A 25,267-nucleotide genomic window follows, 5' to 3' on the forward strand; every position below is an offset into this window, starting at 1 on the left:
TAAATATTTCTCAAATGTAGCTTTTGTAAGTTTTTTCTTATTACTCTGAAATTCCCCCTAGTATGTTGTAAAGCCTCGTGTATGTAAGTAGTGAGAATGTTACAAGTAATTAGTATGTCATAACATATAGCAAAGATTTAGAAGTTAGAGCACTTTCATTCCTTTATCTGTAAAATTGAACAATAATATTCAATTTAGAGATTAAAGGAGATGATCCAATAAAGTACTTAGAAAATAAATTAAGATACCTATAAATCTTAGATGCTTTTCTGAAGGAGAGCTATTTTCAAGAGTTTAAAGTTTTTTTTTTGTTTTTTTTTTTTTTTTACTTTGCACAATTCTTCTTTCTGCTTATAGTTCACCACATTATTTTCTAAAGCAGAATTGCAGAGATTTAATTTACTCTTTTAATTATTATTTGGGGAACAGGCTGTAAAAGTACAGTCTCTCAAGGAGACAAAATTAGGACACTGATTACAGTGCTGCTCAGTTATACCACTTAAGTATACCCACATGAAAATAAAAGGTTGATATTCTACTAATTGCTAATTAGTACACAGCTAATATCTTCAGAATTTGAGTAATTTAACTGAAGTACTTTTAAAAGTAAGCACTCAAATGAACTGGAACTTTTTTAAACTCATAGATCCCTAATAGACTATCTCTTTCTCTTATTGTAAGTATTTCACTGACATTTGATATGACATCCATTCATGCTATTGTAACTCCCTAATTTTTTTTGCCACCTCATCAACATTTAGATAAAATTATTTGCTTGTTTTGGAATTTTGCCATGTGAATGACAGACGCATTAGGAGAACTTTTCATGAACATAAAAGCTAGGATCAGGCACCACGTTAGTAGTCAAAAATTTTTTTAAATGTGAATATTTTGCCATTCCTAAAATCCATCTTAAAATATTATAATATTCAAATTCCATTCATTCATTCACTTATTCAGCAAATACTTATTTGGTACCTGCAGTACATAAGGTACTATAAGTTCACAAAAGAGTATATAAAATGATAATTCTGCAAAAGTGAAAGAGAAAGGCATACTAGTAAACTTTTTAAAACTCATGCATCTATTCAAAAATGTTTAACTTCCATAAAAATAAAACTCAAAGATTTAATAAGACATGATTAGATTGCAATTATTTCTGCAATTCTTTCGGGTTAAAAATGTTCTCAGTGGAAATATGTCCCAAAGAAATGTTCATAAACTGATTGAAATTTCAATAAATTGAATAAAATATAAATATTTAAAAATTCATGTATACAGATGTGGAAAATAATTTAAAAATCTTAGAACACTAAATTATTTTAAAATGAAACTTTACTTAAAAAATAATATTCTCACTATGATGGTTAATTTTATTGTCAACTTGACTGTACCATAGTGTCCAGATATTTGTTCAAACATTATTCTGGATGTTTCTGTGACAGTGAATTTTTAGATGAGAATAACATTTAAATTGGTGGACTGTGAGTAAAGCAGATTATCCTCCATAATGTGGGTGGGCCTCACCTAGTATTTGAAAGCCTTAATAGAACAAAAACTGACCTTCTCCAGGTAAGAAAGAATTCTGCCAACAGATTGCCTTCGGACTTGAATTGCAACTCTTCCCTGAATCTCCAGCCTTCTGGTCCATCCCATCAGATTTTGGACTTAATATGCCTCCACAATTGTGTGAGCCAGTTCCTTAAGATAAATCTCTTTTTATGTATATGTATATGCACACACACTAAATCCTATTGGTTCTATTTCTCTGGAGAACCTAATACAATCATTTTTTAATACTTATTTTTATCTAGTACTCACAGAAAAAAATTAGGAGAGCTTGGCGCTAGCTTAGTCCCTAACAGAAGAGGGCAAGTCCATTTTGAACATATACTTCACTCAAAATTGCACTCAAAATTAAGTTATTATTTGTAAATCTGTGTGTATTTATCTTAAAATGACAAAAATTGCTATTCTGAAATAAATATAAGCAATGTGGGATTAGAATGAAGATACAAGAGTACAGGTACATGATTATGAGATATGCTCATTAGCACGTTAGCCCATCCTATTCTATCTCTAGTAAAGTAAAAGTTCTCCCAAGAAAAAATATTGTAACTTCCTTTTGAATTTATATACTGGCCGTTCTAAATATTCTCATTAAAAACATAAGCTTTAGCTCAAAGGAAATTTTACAGGTGCCCCCTTACACAAAATAGAAATATCAGAGAGCTCTAGGACAAGTGAATCTCAGAAACCTGTCTTCTCAGACTCTTTTCAGTATCAAATCACCAGCAATGGGACACCCAGCAAAAGGCCAGGAAATTCCAGAGCCCTGAGAAGCTTGCTAATGTCCTGTGAAAGATAAGGATACAAATTGTTCAGAGAAGGAATGGTAATTGTAAACATTGATGAATTAAAGGCTGGTAAATTAGGATAATATATTTGTATCATATTTTAAAATTAGAGTAGTAAGCTATTTCTTGTGTAAAGCATCTCTAACCATATTTTTATAAGTATATTTTAATGTTAAAAGCACACATACTGATTTATCATTTTGTTATATATATATATATGTTTTAAAATAATATATTGATTTCCCTGCATCTAACAGAAGAGCTTAATTACTTAATGTGATAATTTATTTAAAGTCACCCAACCTTATAGAGCATACCCATAACCCACTTCTATAAAACATAAGAAAAATGAAGTGATAACAAATACAATAGATTTATTCAATTATGATTCAGAAGTAATTTCAGAAGGCTGTACCATTATCACTTAGGTGTACAGACATGTATGTCAGAAATAACAAAAGGTCAAATGTTTCCATAATTCTCAGTCTTATGGTCATACCACTGAATGTAAGTAAGACCTAAGTTCTACCCCTATAAATAAAAAGGATATGCTAAAACCAAAATGACTATTTAGATCCTGAATCAATTATTGAAATAGCTAATTGTTTGATTTATGGTTCAAGAATCAATCAGACTCAGTAATCCTTATGACAGAAATGACCAAAAAGTTCCAGTTATTTTAACAACAGACAATTACTAGTCAACATGTCAGCAAGTAATGAGGCTTTTGTGATCTTGTGAAGGTTAATTAACCTTTTCTATCATAAAATGGGACCATATAAACTGTTTCTACAAAAGAGTAAGTGAAAATGGATGTTCAAAAATATCTAATTTTAATGTATGCCATCAGAATGTACAATTGTGCATATTAAAGCTATTTCTTTCCAATACAAACAATGCCTTTCCAGTTCGAACAAAATAAAATCTTGGGTTTTGCAGAAGTACTAAATAATAATGATGTTTTCAAGTCCTTGATAACTAATTTAGCAGACAAACCACTTATTTAATAAATTAATTGGGTATAATAATCCAATTAAAAATAAAATATACAATATTTAGATTTCAAAATGCTATATTTGTGATTTGGGGTGGGAATGCAAATTCAAGGAATCTGTTTCCAATGTATCACATTTCTTAACCAGGAAGTAATACAAATTACTTTTCAGAAAAAGAAAGAACAGGAGAGACAGAGACAGCAACTATACAAAACATGTATATTTCGGTAAAGTAACCATAATTTCTGGTGTGCTTAACACTGCTTTGATAATTGTTAACTCTAAGCACCAAATGGAAGGATTCTAGAGTATTTACCAGGGGTCTCTTGACCTTGTATGTCTTGTAATAAAAAGTGGCTTGTTCTCAATGGCTCAGTAAAGAGATCTTAGGCTTCGAGGAGTAGATCAACTGCAGAAGCACCTGTGAAGCACTATGAATTACTTTGTAAACCACCACCACATTAGCTTAGATATGGTGATTCACAAAGAAATCCACAGCACTTCACAGTTTGTGTAAAGCTTGGTACCTATGAACCAATAAAAACAGTACCCTTTTACCACAAAAAGTTGAGGGCGTATTTTCAACCACTTTTACAACTTTTCATATGATATTAAGATAGAATTATAACAGATGAGCTAGATAGAGTAATATTCACAATCAGTTGAAGAATATGCCCAATTTTGCACCATCCTCTTTTAAATGGAAAATATAAGAAACACTGAACATTTTAAATAAACAAAACTTAATTGTATGCTTTCTGTATTATATACCAGTAAATTTCACTTAAAAGAATTTTTAATATAACAACTCGCATGACATTATGTAGTATGACAAAACAAGGTTCTGCGCATGAAATAAAAGCCATTAATATACGTGTCAAGAGAAGGGAGTAAACTAAATAATAAAACTATATGTGAATCTCACTTTTATATCACAGTACATAAGTTTTGCTGGAATAATTTGCTCTAAAAATATCCTCAGTTACTTAGCTTCACATTTTATAATCATAAAATCTCATATTTTATAAAAGTCATTAAATGAATTTAATCGGAATTTTTTTCTATCACATTTGTTCAAGTGCATATTTTTTCGTATAACTTCTTTTTTTTCATATAACTTCTTGAAGTCCAAGAATGTTTATAAAACCAAATTCTATGTTATATATATTAGGTTCAACTCTGAAAGAAAACCACAGCAATAAAACAGAAAAATATTCAATAAATTACTATGCTTAGTACAATAACAAGAGTTGATCACCTTTTATCTGTGCTTGTCCAAATGAAAATGTTTATCTAAAGAGCAAGAAGAAACCTAAATGTCTCATTTATAATTAATGAAAACAATCCATAAATCTTCCTGGCCTAGGAAGTATAATATTACTCATGTAATCTATGGCTTTGAAAATCTCAACATTTTCAAAGTACACCATCAAATGTCAATATGGATTAAAAGTTTATATTTTGCAGAAACTTGTGAACATATAGTCCCAGGCAGTTCACTACTGTCACTGTAGGTTGCATAATAACCCCCTACTCACTTTCCCCAACCACACACAGAACAACTAGGTAAACTTTCTGAGTAATTGAACAATGAAAAATATTTAAATAAAAATTACAAAAAAAAATTATAGAAACTTTTGATTTCCATCTTGATTTCTTCCTTTATAGAACAATTATTCAGGAGAAAGTTATTTAGCTTCCATGACTTTGAGTAAGAGTGAGGGTTTCTGTTTGTGATCATTGTTACTTTTATTCCGCTGTGATCTGAGAAGACGCATGGTATAATTTCTATTTTTTTGAATTTTTTAAGACATGCTTTATGTCCTAGGACATGGTCAATCTTAGAGAATGTCCCGTGAGCTGATGAGAAGAATGTATATTCTGTGGACTTTGGGTGGAATGTCCTATAGATGTCAGCCATGCCCATTTGTTCTAGCATTCTATTTAGGTCCATTATTATGTCTTTGTTTATTTTCTGCTTAGAGGATCTGTCCTGTACTGTCAGTGGGGTGTTAAAGTCTCTAGCTATTACAGTATTATTATCTATCATTTGGTTCAGATCTAGTAGGGTTTGCTTTATGAATCTAGGTGCACCTAGGTTGGGTGCATATATATTGAGTATAGTCATGGCTTCTTGTTGAATTGTGCCCTTGACAAGTATGTAGTAGCCATCTTTGTCTTTTAAATGGTGCTGGGAGAATTGGTTAGCCACTTGTAGAAGACTGAAACAGGACCCACAGCTTTCACCTCTCACAAAAATCAAATCACGGTGGATAACAGACTTAAACCTTAGGCATGATACAATCAGAATTCTAGAAGAAATTGTAGGAAAGACTCTTACAGACATTGGCCTAGGTAAAGATTTTATTTTATTTTTTTATTTTTTTTTTTTTGAGACAGAGTCTCACTCTGTTGCCCGGGCTAGAGTGAGTGCCGTGGCGTCAGCCTAGCTCACAGCAACCTCAAACTCCTGGGCTTAAGCGATCCTACTGCCTCAGCCTCCCGAGTAGCTGGGACTACAGGCATGCGCCACCATGCCCGGCTAATTTTTTTTTGTATATATATATTTTAGTTGTCCATATAATTTCTTTCTATTTTTAGTAGAGACGGGGTCTCACTCTTGCTCAGGCTGGTCTCGAACTCCTGACCTCGAGCGATCCACCCGCCTCGGCCTCCCAGAGTGCTAGGATTACAGGCGTGAGCCACCTCGCCCGGCCATCTAGGTAAAGATTTTATGAAGAAGACCCCCGAGGCAATCACAGCAGCAACAAAAATTAATGAATGGGACATGATTAAATTAAAAAGCTTCTGCACAGCCAAAGAAACAGTCCAGAGAATAAACAGACCACCTACAGAATGGGAAAAAATATTTGCATACTACACATCAGATAAAGGACTGATAACAAGAATCTATTTAGAACTCAGGAAAATCAGCAAGAAAAAATCAAACAACCCTATCAAAAAGTCGGCAAATGATATGAATAGAAACTTCTCAAAAGAAGATATAAGAATGGCTAACAAACATGAAAAAATGCTCAACATCCCTAATCATCAGAGAAATGCAAATCAAAACCACAATGAGATATCACTTAACCCCAGTGAGAATGGCCTTTATCAAAAAAACCCAAAACAACACATGTTGGCGTGGGTGTGGAGAGACAGGAACACTCATACACTGCTGGTGGGACTGCAAACTAGTGCAACCCCTCTGGAAAGCATTATGGAGGTATCTTAAACAGATTCAAGTAGACCTGCCATTCGATCCAGCAATCCCATTATTGGGCATATACCCAAAGGAAAAAAGGTCATTCTGTAACAAAGACACATGTACCCGAATGTTTATAGCAGCACAATTCACAATAGCAAAGATGTGGAAATAACCCAAGTGCCCATCAATACATGATTGGATTAGTAAGCTGTGGTATATGTATACCATGGAATATTACTCAGCTATAAGAAATAATGAAGATACGACATCTCTATGGTTCTCCTGGAGAGAGTTGGAACCCATTATATTAAGTGAAGTATCCCAAGAATGGAAAAACAAGCATCACATGTACTCACCAGAAAATTGGTTTCCCTGAACATCACCTAAATACACATCTAGGAACGACACCAATCGGATATCAGACTGAGGTGGGGGGTGGGGGAGGGGATGGGTGTATGCCTACCAATGAGTGCATTGCGCACCCTTTGGGGAATGGTAACGCTTGAAGGTGCTGACTCGGGAAGGGGGGGTGGGGAAGGGAGGGATATATACCTACATGATGGGTGCAACGCGCACTATCTGGGGAACAGACATGCCTGGAGCTCTGACTTGGGGAGAAAGGCGGTACATGGGCAACGTATGTAACCTGCAATTCTGTATCCCCCATAACAATAAGATGAAAAAAAAATAAATAAAAATAAAAAAAAGAATAATTATGTTATATAAAAAATAATTTATATTTTATAATTATCCTCCTAAATCAATTCAAGTTAGTCATTGATGTAACGTAGATTAGAGAAAGTAATACTAGAAAAAATATAATTATGTAATAAATGCCAAATAAAATAAATACGAGATAGATTGTGGCTAAAAAAAAAAATTATATTCAAAAATATTTATTTTGTGCCTATGATGTGCCAGACAGTCTACCTGGATGATAGAAATATAAAAGCAAACTCAATATAGCCCCACCTTTCAAGAAATACAGAGGAGAAAACAAGCATTTGAAAAAAGGGGTTAGCAGTTATCACAAAAGGTTTCTAGATAGGGATAAGGGAGACCCCAAGGAGAGTCCACCTAATCCAGTGATAAGAAGTTTAAAGATGGCTTCTCCAAGGAAATACCATGTAAAAAAGAACTAAAGGAACAGCAGGAGTTACCAATGGGAAGGGTGGGTTAGAGTATTTAAGCAGAAAATATATATGCTATGGCCTGTCAAAAGAAGGAACATAATTTTTATTTTATTTTGTTTTGGTTTTTGTTCTACCATAGCTGAAAAGAAAAATCCACACTGTATTTACAGAGTAAGTAAAAATCAGTTAACATCACCAGATCAAAGGCAGCAGGGAAAGAAACATTTGAATTGAGAATAATAAGAGAGCTGATCTGAAATAAGGGAGGGTAAAAGAGCAGTTATACAAAGGCTCTCCAGCTCTTAATGAAGAGTGTAACAAAGTCTCAAACTGGCCCAGGCAAAATCTCTTGAAGAAGTAGGCCAATTTTCCCCTTGACGTTCAAGCATACCAGTTGGGTGGAGGAGATATATTCAGAGGTTGACATGGGTTTGAAAAGAGATCACCTAACATTAAGAGATCTTAAGTGGTTCTGTGAATAACCATCCCACTCCAAATGTGAAATTAAGTTGATCAAATAATGATAGTGAAATAACTTAGGATGGATTTTATATTTCATCCCTCTTGTTGCCTTTCTTTCTCTAAACAAGACAAGTATGCTGTCCTTATCTAGTAGTACATGTTAATTAGGTACTTGGCTTGGCTTGACTTCACTTCTGAATTTGAATGCAACAAAACTTCAGGCAGGTCCCTTCTTAAACTGCATTCAGCTACTTATAAAAAAAAAAATTCTCCCACATATTCTGGCAAATATGCCCTCAATTTTATATAAGAAGATAACTGATATGTTCTGAGAATGGAATGTTCTGATTGAACTAACTTTCTGTTGCACTGATTAATTAGAAAATATTTTTTCAAACTCTTGCACTATTTGACTGCAAAAATAGGTGAAGTCAATATTTCTTTATGAATTACCATATTGCAGTGTTTTATTGTGTTTTTCTAAGGTTATCCAGAACCACTGTGGCATTTTCTATTTGCAGTAAACATCTTTGTTAGTAACCACAATGCAAGAGTTATTCACCCAATGCTTGGGATTTGAGAAGGAAGGTCCCTAACCCCAAGGAATTCGGAGTACCATGAAGTATACCAAGTTACTCTGCTTCTGCAGTTAGGAACTATAGCATAAAACATTCAATAAATGTTATGAAAGGAATATGTTCCAGGTTCTCAGGCTGCAGGGAGGAAGGAAGCACATACCCAAGTCACCATGGCAGAGAAGAAGGGTGGTGTGAATTTAACTCATGTGCTAAACAATATGGTACATTGCATGCAATTATAGGGTACAATGTAGATTGATATTTCTGTGTTCTGCCAGCAGAAATTGTTAGTTTGAAAAGTCACTAATGTTGCATGAATTCATAGGATTAACTTCATCCTCTTACTGTTCTATCACCGGGGGGGAAATTCCAGCTTAATGAGGATTCTTTTTACTTAGGCTCCAACTAATCACTGGGTTTATTAGAGGACAAATGCCATCAGAGGTTTTAAAGTGAATACCTTAATTCCAATGCAAAAGTCTAAACAGAAAGTTAGTCTGCATTATAATTTATTTGCTAGATTCATCCTTATTCTTAGAATTATATTTCACATTTTCCAACCCACACAAGGAAGAAAACTGAAATAAAATAAATATAAGGAAAGGCAGAGGTATTATACTACCAAAATACAGGCCTTAATATCAACTCTATTTAAAATAACAACTGCTGCTGACAGAAAGTAAACCAGCCTCAAAACTGACAGAGGCATCTGCAGTTAAGGACTATATCACCCCACTAATATGACAAACCCTGCTGGTAAACTGAGTGGGAAGCATAGCTCCAAGGAAGCCTGCATCCTTTCCTAGTGATGAAAGCTAAAAAGAATGGAAATAATATAACAAGTAAAATAAAAATAGAACAGGAAATTAAAAAATGCATGCACAGTAAATATAATCCTCCTACTTGTTGGGCTTTTTTTCCCCTTTTTCTCCTAAAATCTCTTTCTTTTGCCCTGACATACTGAAAATAGCAATACGAACCAGGGGATTAAAAACAAATGATTGCTAACAATGACAAGTAATTGCTAAGCACAGCTGAGATAAATATGTGGCATAGCCTATGTCTTTCAACTAAAAAACAAACAAACAAAATCTTGTCCCTACTATATCAACGTAAGAGTTTGAAATAAATTGCAGAGATTCACAAAATTATTGGAATTTTCATTATTTTTGAAAAAAATAAGAAGAGCTTTCATTAACAAGCTTCTACAATGCATTTCTGTCAATTCATTTATTTCTGACAACAACAAAGAAGACAGAATCCCCATCTTCAAGATGTGGAAACCAAGGCACAAAAAGAGTAATTTCTTCAGGCCAAAATGCGTTAAAAAGGCAAAGCTATGTTTGTCTAAAAGCTTATATTTTATCCTTGCTCTATAACTTTCCAGTATGCAATGCTATCTACAGCATTTGGGAAATCTATTGAGAAAAGAAAACTAGGTGAAAATATAAAGTTTGACTTATGAATTCTATGTAGAATCAAATAAATAAATGCATGAGACCTACAATAAAACAATTCCTTTGACCAAAAATAGTAAAAAAGATAACTTAGAATAGTCAAAGTAAAAATTTTGCAAGGAGAATATCTAGTGTACTTAAGATAAAGTTTTCAGGATTTCGTGTAAAATATCTATTTATATAGGAATAGATAATATCCCAATTATCAAGCATTCCTCTCTTACTTATTATAGATGATCCTTAGAGGCTTGACAGAACTTTGTTAACCTAGTTTGTGTTATTCAATTTGCTTACACTTAATAAAGTCTCTTGTTTTTAAAAGTATACTGTGATTTATATGAATTGAGTGTGGCCTTTCTACAAATAAGTCCTCATTGATGTCATTGTATGTTATGCTGAAGGACATATTTTTTTCAGTAACTTATGGGTTTAGCTCATTGTCAAAAATCATTAGCATAAGGAATAATATCTAGAGATCCAGTTTGTTAAGTGGTCCTCTACATTTGCTCATGGGCTCCTTACAGTAATCTACGTGTGTGTATGTGTGTGTGTCTGTGCACGCATTCATGCACATGTTTATGTGTGTGATTTTCCTTCTTTGTTTTCCCTACTCTAAGACTGATGCCCTTAGAAAGTAGTATCATGGGTAATTTTCTATCAACTTGGGGATAACTCATCCTACTTCAAACTTCCTCACATACTAAATAGTCCAGTTTTTTGTAGGTCAATTTAATTGTCCAGTTAGTGGAAGAGAAGAAATAAGTGCCCCTTTGGAAAGAGTATCAGAGGATAGAAAACAAATAAGCAGTTTAAAAAACATGTAAACTCTCAGTGCTTATTATTTCCCTCATTACTGAAAATCTCATATTTGGAACAGCAGTTCAGCTGAATAACAGCAAACATAATTTAGTTCCTGTGGGTTGTGTTTGTTCCACCCCTCAAAGATTATATTTTGCCATTGAAAATGAAGCTTAGCATTGTAGTTTTGCAGATGAAGACAGAAAGAAGTGGAATATATTATTTAAGGCCCCAACGTACAACCTTTGCAATATCTGAGTGACCATATTACACAATAATCTTTTAATAATATATTTGATGGAATATGGCTCTAGTTCATTTGCTAATATAACAGACTTCCATGCCTGTGTTTAACTCAGGGCCATTTGTTGAATATGAGATAAATATAAGTGATACACTTCTTAAATACATATTTATAACTACCAAGGAATTAGGCATAGTTAGAACACTGAATTCAAATTTAGTTTAGATTTGACAAACATCTAATTATTCCTTTGTAAAAGATATTTGAGCCTCTACTATGAGGGAGAAACTATGCTAGACATTGAAGAATCATAAAGGAAATACTTAATGTCCCAGCCTTCAAGGAGCTCAGAGTCCTGGGGTATACTGACAACTCCACAAATATTTTAGTACAGGGATAACTGTAATGATGGTTAAGTGCAGAATCCTACAGAAGAGGTGACTAATCAAAATTGCACAATCAGGTAGGGCTTTTCAGAAGAGAGGAAGCCTGAGTTCTGTAAGGGTTTAAAAGTATTTGGTGACCAGGTGACTAAGTAGTGGGGGAGGGGTCATAGAAAGAAGGGTACTCCAGTTAAAAAGGAAATAGCATTTGTAAAATTCAGGAGACAGAGTGTCTATAGGCATTTAGGAAACCACATGTTAAACTATGTATCACAGAAAAATAGCAAGCATCAAGAAAGAAGGGTTAAAACTAAGTAAACATTCAATGGTTTGACTTGTGAGGTAGACAGAGCTTGATAAAGGGGACATAAAAATGCATCAGAAGTGGCCAGTCCCTGTCCTCAAGGACCCCACAGATTGGCGATGGGTGATTCTGAACAATGTCTCCTTCAACACTGCTACTCCCACCATTGCAACCACCACAAATAAAAAATATAGCACACTCTGTCCCATTTTCCACCATATTCTAGAACGCTGTGGGCTGTTTTTCTCCCTACCTTTCCTTCTTTATTCTTGCCATCCTACCACCTCACATAAAAAATGTCTTCAAAGGAAAGTCTACATCAATGTTCAAAACCAAAATTGTAATGCCTGATAAATAAGCACTTTAGCAATAAAATTAAAACACTTCAGAATTGGAAGAATATCCCATATCACTCATTTAAATCAAGATTTCTCCTTCATTCTTCAAATGATTTGTTATTTTATTTTCCCAACTGGAGATCAATGACCAATTCAATAAAGTGGTATACAATTTTTAACCATTTTTTTAAAACCAAATTTGATAGTTTTCAATCTTCTATTTAATGATGTATGAGGAGAAAATATGTATAGGTTATATAATGAACCAGGGGTGGGTATTCATTATAAGTAAAAGCACACAAAAAAAAACAATAAAAACATGAACAAAGCAATAGAAAAGTGAACAAATTATTTGAACTTGGAAATCATTAGGAAAGAAAGAAATGATCAAAGAGTCTGGGAAAAATTTGATTTGCTTCATTTATATTAAAAAAATAAGCAAATTAAAAAAGTAACAAGATATGTTATTCATAAGATTGGCAATAATTAAAACATGTACCAGCCAAGGGTGTCAGGAAATGGAGGCTCTTTCTCTATTGCTAGCAATGTAAGTTGCCATGCTTTTTGTAGTAGATAGTAGGAAATGCCAAAATTTAAAAATGAATATATAATTTAACCTAAAAATCCTCCATCTAAACATCTACAGAAATGTGATTTATGTAGATTTATGTGTAAAATATATTTACAAAGCATTGATTATAGCATTTTTAAGGAGTTAAAAGTGGAAACTAACCTAAATATTAATCAATAAGAAATTAATTAAATAAATTATAATTTTAAAAGTATATACTAAAATAAGGTGGATATTAATAATGAGGTAAACCTATGATATTTAAATGATATGTAAATAAAATTCAGCCAATCTTTATGAAAATATGCACATAATGATCTGCTGATTTAAAACAAAGTTAAGGTACAGAATAATGTGTATAAGCAAATTGAAAATACATATGTATATGGAAAACACCCTAGAAAGCACATAACAACTTGTTTAAAAATGTTTACATCTGGGAAATAGGAATGGGAAGTGGCAGGAAGAACAGAGGTAGAAGTAGAAAGGAGACTTCAACATTTTACTTCATGTTATTACCTTAGGCATATGACAATATATTCAGCATTAAAATACATAAAAATAAAATTAAGTATATCTTTTGTATAATATAAAAATATTAAGCTCAGATATACTGTTAACTATACTAGACTGTAACCAAATGATGTTTATATTTGCATCTTGAAAACTGAAGATTTTATCTTTGCAGCACATAAGATGACAAAGTGGAAGGAGAAATTTCGTGAAAACACTACATAGGGGGTGAAATGAGCATGAAACTGGGAGACTTAGGTTCAAATCCCAGTGTGACATATCAACTGGGTGAACTTTACTTCTCTGAGACTTATCTTTTTGCGTAAAATGTTTATTACAGCACTTATCTCCTAAGATATTGAACATGCTTGGTTCATAGTAGGTGCTTAAAAATTTCTAGTTTATCTTCTGCTAGTATAAGAAATCTGTTTTATTTGGAGATGAATAATAAGTTTTGCACCAAGATGCCTTTTACTTGAGGGGAGTGTCACACTATAGTCAATGATGTGGTGATTTCATCTCAATTTAGAATGTAATATTGCCTTTAACCCCTAACTTCAAAAATCATCATAATTTTATGCTTTTACTCATAAAATCATAGAACCATAGAGCTGGAAAAAAAATCTTCTAAAGTCATTTAGCTCAGGTTTCACATCTGCAAGCAAAATGATGGGCATGTTAAAATATGTATTGTGTTTTAATCATTCCCCAAGAAAGAAACTCCAGTATTTGCCTGAATGACTGACACATGAAATGTTTAAAAAGTCTTTTCTTTAAGTTATATCTTATAGGAAATGGACATTTAGAGGAAAAACAATTTAATTTTCTTTGGAATTAAACTGTCTTTGTCCTCACTTATTATATTAAAAATAGTGGAAGAGATGACATTCAACAGGAAAGATAAGATTTACAAGCAGGAAACAATGAAAATACAATAGGACAAAATTAAATCATGCTATCTCTTAAGAAAAAGTAAAAATTGATTACAATTCTAGATGTGATGGCAAATTCATGACTGCGTTCACCCTATTACAATTCCTGAATCAGTTGTTTGACTAGATGTTATGGCAAAAAGATTTGAGTACACTTTGATACACAATTCCAAAGGGCTTTGTACAAACACTTACTCTCCCAATAAACAAACAATATATCTTCTGGCAGAGGATCATGACCATATTGTTTTGAGTAAATAATTACTTTGTTCCTGGCATTATCAATAATTCTTAGATGAATTAAGAGAGTGTAATGATTGACATTATGTAGCTTAAAGATCTACCTGACAATCTTACTGCTAGTAGGTGTGCACTTAGATTTCCCTTGATAACATCTATTCAAAACCAGGCAGGTATTTGCCAAAAGGTAGACATAAGACAATCAGATTAACTGGAAAAACTGCTGAACAATAAAAAAATTTTAATTGAAAATTCAGTGATATCCTTCTACCTGAGGATTAGGGTTCCATTAGAAATGACAAAAGAAAATAATCAGTTAAACATAATCCATTTTAGCATCTCCCAAAATTCAGTTGCACAAACTAGATTATCTTTTATTCTTCTACTTGTACTTCAATAGCAGATAAACATTTTCTACTAGTAACAGTTTAAACTATTTCTTCAAATTCATCGTAGCTACAAAAAGTCTTGAAAGCCTTGAGTAAACACTTCTCTAGATGGCTAAGATCTGGAACCCAAAAATTAGGAGGTAGGGGGTGGGGTTGGTCTAATTTTTTAGTGAACTATACTTTGGGATCACTTTGATTTGAATTTACTAACCATTGTGAACTCGATCATGAAAGCTGTTAGCTGTGATACAACTTTGACATTATAATGCCCTACACAGGATTTCAGTTCTTATTTTAATTATGCAAGTTCTAAACTCATATAATTGCATAAGATGACTAAGGGAAGAATTGCCTGACTTCTCTTTTGATGTTCTAAAAAGAGTAGCTGCTTTTATTCAATAGTTCTCAAACCTGTTTTGGCAACTGTGTAGCTAGAAGACAGATGCTCTCCATAGAAATATCTCATTTAAGTTCCACCATAAAAAACGGAAACAACAAAAATATACATATCCGAAATGAATATCCATGCACAGGGAATAATACCCAATACTGATAGAAAATAATATTTTAGTAATCTATAAATAAAAAACATGAACCAGTTAAATAAATCTAATGTGATGGCTGAAGATGATAAAGTAAAAATGCTTGATTTAAACAATTAAAAACTCATTAATTTTGTCATCTGCTGGGCCTATATCATGAAGATTTAGGGAAACAGTTTGGAAAAAGAGCTTAAATTTGAGAATAGTCTAGCCACTATTGGATTTTTATTTCTGTCTGAAAAATTGCTGGAAAAACTGCTGAGCAATAAAAAATATTTATTTAATTTTAAAAGCCAACATTTGGACCAGCTCATGAAAAACCAATGGTGGCAGACAATTTGAGAACCTCTAGTCTTCATCCATACTCACTGGTTCTATTTAATTAATCTGTCTTACTGGGTAAGGATATCCTTTCACCTGTAAGGATATCAGGTGAAAAAGTAATTAAAATAAATCAAAGTAAATAAGCAATAAGAGAAAAAGAATTTTCTCATTTGTAAAATAATAACTAAAATTTACTAAACATTTTTTAATCATCATTGTTCTAAATGTTTTATATGTATCATTTTATTAATTTGCACTGTAATGATACAAAGTACATATAAATTTGCTATATTGTTAAGGAGTAATTTATATTTATATAACAAAATCTTATATATTTCATTTTTATTTTATATACTGTGAAACTGGAGCACAGTAAGATTGAGTACATTAGCCAAAATCCATGAACTGTTCAGTGGTGGAACCAGGCTTTGAATCTAGAATTTGCCCCTAAGGTCCATGCTTTAAAATACTCAGAACACCTTCTAGCTCTGAGGACTGTGGATTTTAGATAGTGCCATCATCCTTTCCAGACTTTAAATGCTTTATTTTCACAGAGATTTTATTATCGATTGCCAATTCTAGAGTTCAGTAGCTAAATGACATGTGGCTTTATGTAACATTTGTTTATTCATCATTTTTTCATTAAGTTGTGTAACAATTATGTGACCAATATTTATGGTGTGCCTTTTATAGGCCCTTGTTGCTGAGAAAGGTAGCTCTGGTTGAACATATCACTCTAACTAAGGCTTAACAAAAACATGATGCAGGCCTAGTGAATATCACCAAAAAGACAGCCACCATGTTCTTACCTCTCAGAGAGAGAATTCTGAATTAACTACAGATTTGGTAATAGGAGATCATGATTTTATTTTGCTTTGATAGCAAGAAGCTCAAAAACAGATTTATGCTTGTCTCAATTAACTTTTTCTCCCAGATTTTTGTTTTGAAATAATTCAGACCTACAGAAAAAATTAAAAAAATAGTATGACTGGCATCCATATATGTTTACCTATATTTCAGCACTAACATTTTGGCACATCTGCTTGATCTCCTTTTCTCTCTTTCTCAATATGTGCATGCATAGCTATGTTTGTGTGCATATGCAAAATATATATACATTTGTATGTGAGAACCATTTAAAGGTAAGCTGTAGAAAGCATGATATTTCATCCCAGATACTTTGACATGGATCTTTTAAGAAAAAAGAATTTTCACCTATCTATTTACAATCCTACTATCTCAAGAAGTATAATAATACTATTGTCTCAAGAAAAATAACATTGTTACAATAATATTTTCAAACTTATACTGCATACCCAATTTACTGATTGTCTCAATAATGTCCTTTTATAGCTATTTTTGTTTTCTTTTTGATCCATGATCCAAAGAGGGGTCATATATTACATTTACTGTCATGTCCTTTATTATCTTTTATCTAGAATGATTTTTCCCTGTTTTACTATTTTTAACATTCACAGCATTGACATAGGCCAGTCATTTCTTTAAATACCCCCAAATTTGGATTTGTATGATGGATTACTGATTACTAGATTCAGGTTAAATATTTTGACAAAAAGAAACCCCAGAAAGGTGCTATTGACTCAACAAAGTTTTAATATTCTATTACTTGAATATGTGTGTTCTTGTCTTTCTAGTCAATCTTTATATTTCCTGGTCCTAATGCTTTATTATATTTATGTTTAAACTTCATACTGTGGAGTCTTAGAAAAAGTATCCATTTTGTTTAACAGAAGAGTTAAGCTCTTTAAGACACCTCTGACAGTTAGGTCTAAGATACAGTATCATTCTTTTATAGGAGAAGGGATCAACGCTTTATTCTCAAATCACTTGTCCTAAGTCATATGGATAATAAGCAGTAGTATTGAACTTAACTGTAAGTGTTAGGACTGAAAATGCACTGCTCATTTTCATTTTTATTCTGCACCATACCATATTATCCTTGAATAACATCAGTAAGAAACTACAAAACATCTTGTTAGAAAGTCAGCTATATTAAAAATATTTTCCAGAGAATTCCAAATACAGCTAGCTTTCATACAATGTTCTTTTTCCAATTATCACAGAAATTTGTACCTTTTTGTCCAATCATTTTCACATCATCTATGGGTTCCAATTGATTGAAGGCATTTCTACCTCATTAGTTTTTAATTGGCTCACACTGGCATTTTTTTAAATGACCAGCATGACCTACAGCCACCTTTGTGGAGCTCCATATCCCAAGTGCTAACATGCTAAGTGTGTGTAGAGATGGTTGACTTCAGTTTCACCACTGTGAGCAGATCTGGTAAAATATAAACTATTGTTAGGCTTAGGCATTACTGAGGAAAATAAATTCTGGAATTATTGCTGTGGCAATTGACTAGGGAATCAAAAAGGAAAGGGTGGTAGAAAGAGCTAGACAGGGAATTAGAAAGCCTATGTGTTTAATTCTGATAAGTACTTAACTTTTTTGAGATACAGTTTCACAGTCCTCTTAATATTCATTTATCTAAGTAAAATAATGCCATTCAACTTAATTATCTCTAAGATTCCTGCCAGCTATAAAATCCAATGATTTTATTGGCTAAGCATCAGGGATAATGTAAATAACTTCAAATGAAATTAGACTATGCTTGTGGAAGAATATTCTATTTTAAACTTGTCAGTGATTCACAAAAGGAAACCAATACTTTCCTAGGAAAGCATTTTAAATTTCAAAAATATAGAACAATACTTATTTGGCAAATATTTTAATGAGGTTTTTATACATACTAATTAGACAGCATTTTAAGTGTAAAATACTAACATTACCGAAAAAATTTTTTCATCTTAACTATTGTCTCTTTATTTTCAGTGGGTTTTGAGACTTTAATATTGCTAATTATATTTTAGATTAATCTATCTATACAGCATTTAAAATCTGAAGCCGTGGTGGACCACTGTATTAATAATGTTCACACCAATGATCATGATAATAACAATAATAATCAAAATCTGTAACCATTTTCTTTATGCTCAGTACATTTAATTCCCAAAATTGCCTGTTGTTTCTAATTTTCTTCAATCACAGATGAAATTTAATTTTGCATATTCTTTAAAAAACTTCCAAAGAGCAAAAGAGATAAATTCACTTAACCACTAGAAAGACATATTTGTCTAATAGCATAGTCACAGTAGATGAAGACATGTAGCATAACGTGTTCCAAAGTATGCAGTTTGGGATTAGAAAGTCCTGGGTTTGGACCTCAGCTCCACCATTTGCTTATCTGCAAAGCAGAGATAATATATCAGGATTATTGAGAAGTTTGAAGATAATGATATGAAGTGTCTCATGCAGTCCCTAGAACACTGTGTGCATTTAACAAATGGTAACTATTTTTATACTCCTGTAATACTTCAGCAATAAGGTTCTTCCTGCTTAGGAAGTAGTAGACCTTCTGTAGAACCAGGATAGAAAACATTCAATATCAGCATATTAGAAAGATTTTAGAAAATAGATGCATCTGCTTCTCTAAAATAAGGGTTCTCAACATTTTCAGCATAACCATCTAGTAGGTGATTATCTCCCCAGTCCTGGTTTGCTTTCATTGTCCTACATCACCAACACATTGAGTATCTCATTGCAGAGAGTAGTTATCATTGATACCTCACTCTCTCTCTTTGCTACCGCCAATATTCATCATCACCAGGTTAATTCATTTTCATCTCCTAAATATGTCTGAATCCCTAAATGAATCCCGTTTTTTACTTTAGTTTTCTTTTTTTTCATTTTCACTGCCACCACCCTCTCTTGAACCATTGTAATAGTCTTGTAATTGGTCCCCACCACTCAGAAATAGCTCCCTCTGATCCATTATCTACACCGTAATGATCTTTAAAACACACACACACAAGTTATCATCCTTCCCTATGTCAAACATATGAACAGCATCCCAAACCCTTAGAATAAAAACCAAAACCATTCACACAGGCCAAAAGACAATAGATTATTTGGAGCTATTTATCCACTCTTCTGAGCTTAATCCAAGCTAATTTCTCCTTCATTCTTTATGCTCTGATCACATCAGTCTTCTTTGATCTGAGTGTTTTTATTGCCTTTAACCTCAGGATGTTCACACATAGTGTTCCTTCCACCTAGAACATTCTTCTCATCCTTCCATCCCACTCACTCTGTTAATCCTTAATTGATCAGATTTCGGATCAAACACACCTTCCTAAGGGAATCTCTCAGAATCTCCACCCAACTTACAAAAGGTCAGGCTTTTCTCTTCTATTAATGTGCTCTCATAGCAACTTATTTTTCCCTTCAGCATATACCAATCACCCTTGGTCATTCAAATATGTTATATTGTGTGCTTATTAAAGTAATAAATTATTACTAAATAACAAAATATAAATTCTATGAAGACAAATATCATGCCAAATTTTCTCAATTTTATATTCTTAGTGAATAGAACAGTGTCTACACAAAGCTGATACTTAATGAGAATTAGTGGAACAAAGTACAAAAAGAAATGAAAGACTATTTTGTCACACTTACGTTTCCCTTATGTTTTTTTAATTTTTTTTTATTTCAGCATGAGTACAATTTTGTTTTGAAACTATTATTTCCTCTGCAAACTCTCAATCTGCTCTTTTTTCAAAGGTGGATTGTGTCTGGTATACACAATTCAAGCACTATGCCCACCTATTATTCCCCTTGATAATTGTGTTTGATTAACCAACTATATCACAGCTGTTCCTACAATTTGATCAGCAAACAGTCCTTCTGATCAGCATGAAATAGACACTATCAGAGGAAGTGAATTCAATTCTGAATTTTGCTAACAAATGGGGCTTTATTTGTTAACATATAAAAGTATATAAAAAAGTATATAATTCTGTTTGGATTTTTGAAATGTTAAAAATAGTGATCTAAAGGAAGTAAACATTTAGGTTACTTCAAAGGACCAGGACAGATGTTAAATTATCTGAACCTTTGCCCATCTGTGGAAAATCCCAAAATTATGTGCTTAAAAGTTCAGATATAAACTGGTTTCCCTGAGTGCACATTTGGGAATAACACCAATTGGTATCGGACAGAGGTCGGGGCCGGGGGGAAGGGATGGGTGTATATCTACTTGGAGTGCAATGAGCACTGTCTGGGGAATGGACACGCTTGAAGCTCAGACTCGGGGGGATGGGGGGGCATGGGCAATATATGTAACCTGAACTTTTGTACCCCCATAATGAGCTGAAATAAAAAAAATGTTCAGATATAAGTAAGTTAATGGTTTAAAACTCAGAATGTGTTTTCCAAGGAAAAATGTTGCAAACAATATACATATTACCATTTAGGACCACATGGTCCTATATAATTCTATAGCTAAATTTTGTTGCTAGCAATCAAAAACAAAAGCCCACCAATGGAAAAAAAAATGCATTTGAAGTGCTAGTTGCACTAGGGTACATACACTTTTACAAGGACTGTGGCTGTTATGGAACTAATTGTAACAAATATTAAAATGGAATTTTAGTTGCATAAGGTTGTGCTACTTCTGAAAGAGTAGAACAGCTACTCTTGCTTAGCTGCCTAGGAAATGGAACATTTGAACAGAATGTTTGTACATCAGGCATCTGGAGTTGCCATGCAGGCACTGGAATCTCTATTTTTGGTCAATGCAAACAACTGAACTCTCCAAAGAATTTCCAGTTCTGCATAAACCAAATCCTGGGAACCACTAAGATTCCTAGAAGCACCATTCCACTTGCTTAGTTACTTCCTTATTTTGGTAATACATTGTGGGACAATAAGTGAGAGTGACTATATAGTCATCATACATATTTGGCCATTTTTCCCCCTATGGTGGACAAATGAAAAATAAAAATCAAGAGAATAGCCCGGAGTTCTATAAATTTGTTAAATTTTTCACAAAGTAACCAAATCAATGAGTTATGTTTGCTTTCAACTTACTGACAAAACCTTTAGCCAAACTCAGAAATGAAATATAGAGTAACAAGAGGGAGAAAAATCATTGCAGACAAAATTCATTGCATCAGGCATTGATATAAATAGTAACAATTCTAGAATTGTTTGAAGGACATTATTGGCTAATATTTATGATTAAGATGGACAATGGAGGCTGAAAAAATTGAATGTAGGCTACAATTGCATTATGAAAAAAATTTTAAAAAAGAAATTTTTATGGCAGTTCTAAAATGGTAGTCTTCTTAGAAAGAGCAATTTGGAGAGACAATTAATTCATAGTAGGCAGGAATCCTTGAGTTAACGGAGTTTAATTAAAATGACAGAGCTTCTTTGAATTTGAAGACAATGACAAATGAGACCTTAATTAGATTCTTAGCTTCTAGAAAAAAATATATGCCACCGGGTTTTGGCACAAGATATACCATATTTACTCACATAATTCCTTTTATTGCTTATTTCCTTTCTTCTAATTTTAAGGAAGATAGGTACTGCTTGTTTATGTTTTTGATTTCCTGTTTTTACAGGGGAAAGTCTTGTGTTTTTCTCTGCATAATTTCCCATTATTTATTCTAACGAGGCTAGGATCATCTATGAAACTCAGGAGGGGTTCATGTTAGAAAAATCTGGAGTTCTGGAGTTTTCCTTTGGTGCTCTCTTTCCTCATAGACTTCTTGTTTTTTTCAGGCATTATTGACCATAATAAAACCTTCCACTAAATTGTTTATTTGTATTCTAAAGGACAAATTTCTTCTTTCAACTCTAATACCTACTTCAGCATCTGAAATCTTATAGGAACAGAATCTTCTGCTTCTGATATTTCCTGATTTCCCCAATTCAGATCATTTTCTTACCTAAGTGAAAATTATTTTCATTATTATAATTGCCATGTTTTTATTTTTTTGAGACATATTTTTTGAAACTATTTCTGAAATAAGTATATTGGCTAAAGGTGATTTCCTCAAAAAGCATACCTTAATGTAATAGTGAATTTGGGCATGCCATAACATTAGAAAATTGTAATACACTTATTGGGGTGGCTGTTATACCTATATCGACTGGGGATTTTTAATTGAATCACTTAAAAAGTCCTACTCAAATGATAGTCACAGTAATAATCCAAGTTTAGGGATCACTCTCCTGCAGGCAAGGGATGTGTAGTTTGAGGTAGTACAGGGGGGCGTGCATTTAAACACCATCAAGTCAAAACAAAACAAAACAAATACCACTCAATACCACATATTTGAATGCATTCTTCCACTACACTTAATTTAATTTTATTTTAGTTTGAATTAACTAAGCAGATTATTATAATTCATTAATTTAAAAAATAATAGCCAACGCACCATTCTCTCTTTTCTATGGAATGATGAAGAACAGCATTGTCATATAATAAGAAATACACAAAGACATTGAACCCCCATGAAGTACAAGGTGCCATAATGGATTCTTAGGGAGAATGTCACCCTCATCACCAAACAAGGTGACCAAATACCTGAGAGGCACAAATATCAATAATCTGGAAATAGGGTGGATATTCTAACAACAAAAGCAGTTATAAGTGCTGCACTTTTGAGATCTAACCTAGAATATATTAAATGCTAAAATAAAACTTTGCTTTTATGAGATAGCATGCAATTGTGAGACACACTCAGAAGTTTCCATTTGGGCAACTTGAGATAAACTGTTTCAAATAAACTTGAGATAATAGTTTCAAATAAAACATTAAAAGACAGAGGAAGAGAGAAATAACAGAGAAGTAGTCAGAGCTTCTTCAAGTTAAGGTTGGAAATGAGAAAATAATGCATACTTTTAAACTGAAAGGGATCCATAATATTTCAGACTCTGAAGAAATGTTCACCAATGGGTTAAGCACATTGTATTGCTTAAGGTAATGCACAAGAAGAAGGCCTAATGTATGGTCTCTGGTGAATGAGGCAGGTCCTTGAACATATAATGTTTACATTATAATAATAATGAACACAGAGTTATACAGATACTCTCCTTGTCAATAGCTGTCTTAGAATCTGGCAGAACAGATGAAAGTAGATGCTCAATAGAGATGTCTGTTGAGTTGAAGTCAACTCACACAAAGGTTTCATATTATCGATTTATGTCTGGGAAAGAGGATGAAAGTTTCTCCCTAGTTGTTAAAGAGGAGGGTCAGATGAGCTCATTAGATTAAGGCAATTGACATATTTAGGTTATTAAGTATGAAATGTCCGATATCCCTAAGTACTAAGTTTGACAGTTAATATCTCTGACATCTCACTTTGGTGATTCTTGTTTTATTTTTATTGTAAAGGTACATCCTCAGTCTTTCAAACATGTTATGGCTTGTTATTATCTTTCAAATTTATTTTAGAGAAAGTTTTGTAAAAACATGGATAAGTCAAAAATTCGTGTTATTTTTGAATATGATTTCTGTTGTGGAACCAATGCAGTGCATACAGCTCAAAATATCAACCAAGTGTTTGGGAAGGATGTGGCTAATGAACACACAGTACGTAGATGGTTTGATGAGTTCCATTCTGGTGATTTTAACCTTGAAAATGAACCATGTGGGCGACCTTAGACCAAGTGGATAATGAGGAACTGAAAGCTGTAGTAGAAGCAAATCCATCTCAGCCTACACAGCAAGGTTCTGTTTAGCAGCAAGGTTCTGACCATTTGAAACAAATGGGCAAAGTAAAGAAGCTGGATAGATGGGTTCCACATGAATTAAACAAGCCTCAGGCTGGCAAGACAAAAAGGTGAACAATTTCTACGCTGTTTTGTTATATGTGATGAAAAATGGATCCTTACTGACAATCGTAAGCATTTGGCACAATGGTTGGATAAACAGGAAGAGCCAAAACACAGTCCAAAACTGAATATTCATCCAAAAAGGCTAATGGTGTCTGTTTGGTGGTCCAGCACTGATATATTATCCACTACAGCTGCATGAAACCTGGTCAATTGATTACAGTGGATATCTACTGCAACCAATTGGATGAAATGATGACGATGCTTGTGATTAGCAGCTGAGATTGGCCAATAGAGACAGGCCAATCCTCTTGCAAGACAATGCTCAACCACATGTTGCTCAAACAAAGCTGCTGTAACTATAGAATGTGGACTTGGAAACTATTATCTGCCATATTTACCAGACCTTGCACCAAGTGACTACCACTTTTTCCAGGCTTTGGACCACTTCTTGCAAGGAAAAATATACAATTCTCAACAAGCTGTGGAAAAATACCTTTTGCGACTTTATTGCCACTCGCTCTCCAGGCTTCTTTGCTGTAGCCATAAACAAGCTATTGTTAAGATGGCAAAACTGTGTCCATACTTTAGACGCATACTTTGATTAATTGTACTACATCATGTTTGAGATATAATAAACTACACTTTTGATTAGAAACTGGACATTTCATATTTAATGACCTATAATTTTTCACTTGTCTAGGAATACTATTGGCATTAGGATAAACTATATGTTCCAGAAAAGTGGTTCTCAACTGTGTCCTCACTGTACCTGATAATATGTTGGAG

This window comes from Eulemur rufifrons, chromosome 7 (assembly GCF_041146395.1).
Source record: "Eulemur rufifrons isolate Redbay chromosome 7, OSU_ERuf_1, whole genome shotgun sequence".
In the NCBI taxonomy this organism is placed as follows: Eukaryota; Metazoa; Chordata; class Mammalia; order Primates; family Lemuridae; genus Eulemur; species Eulemur rufifrons.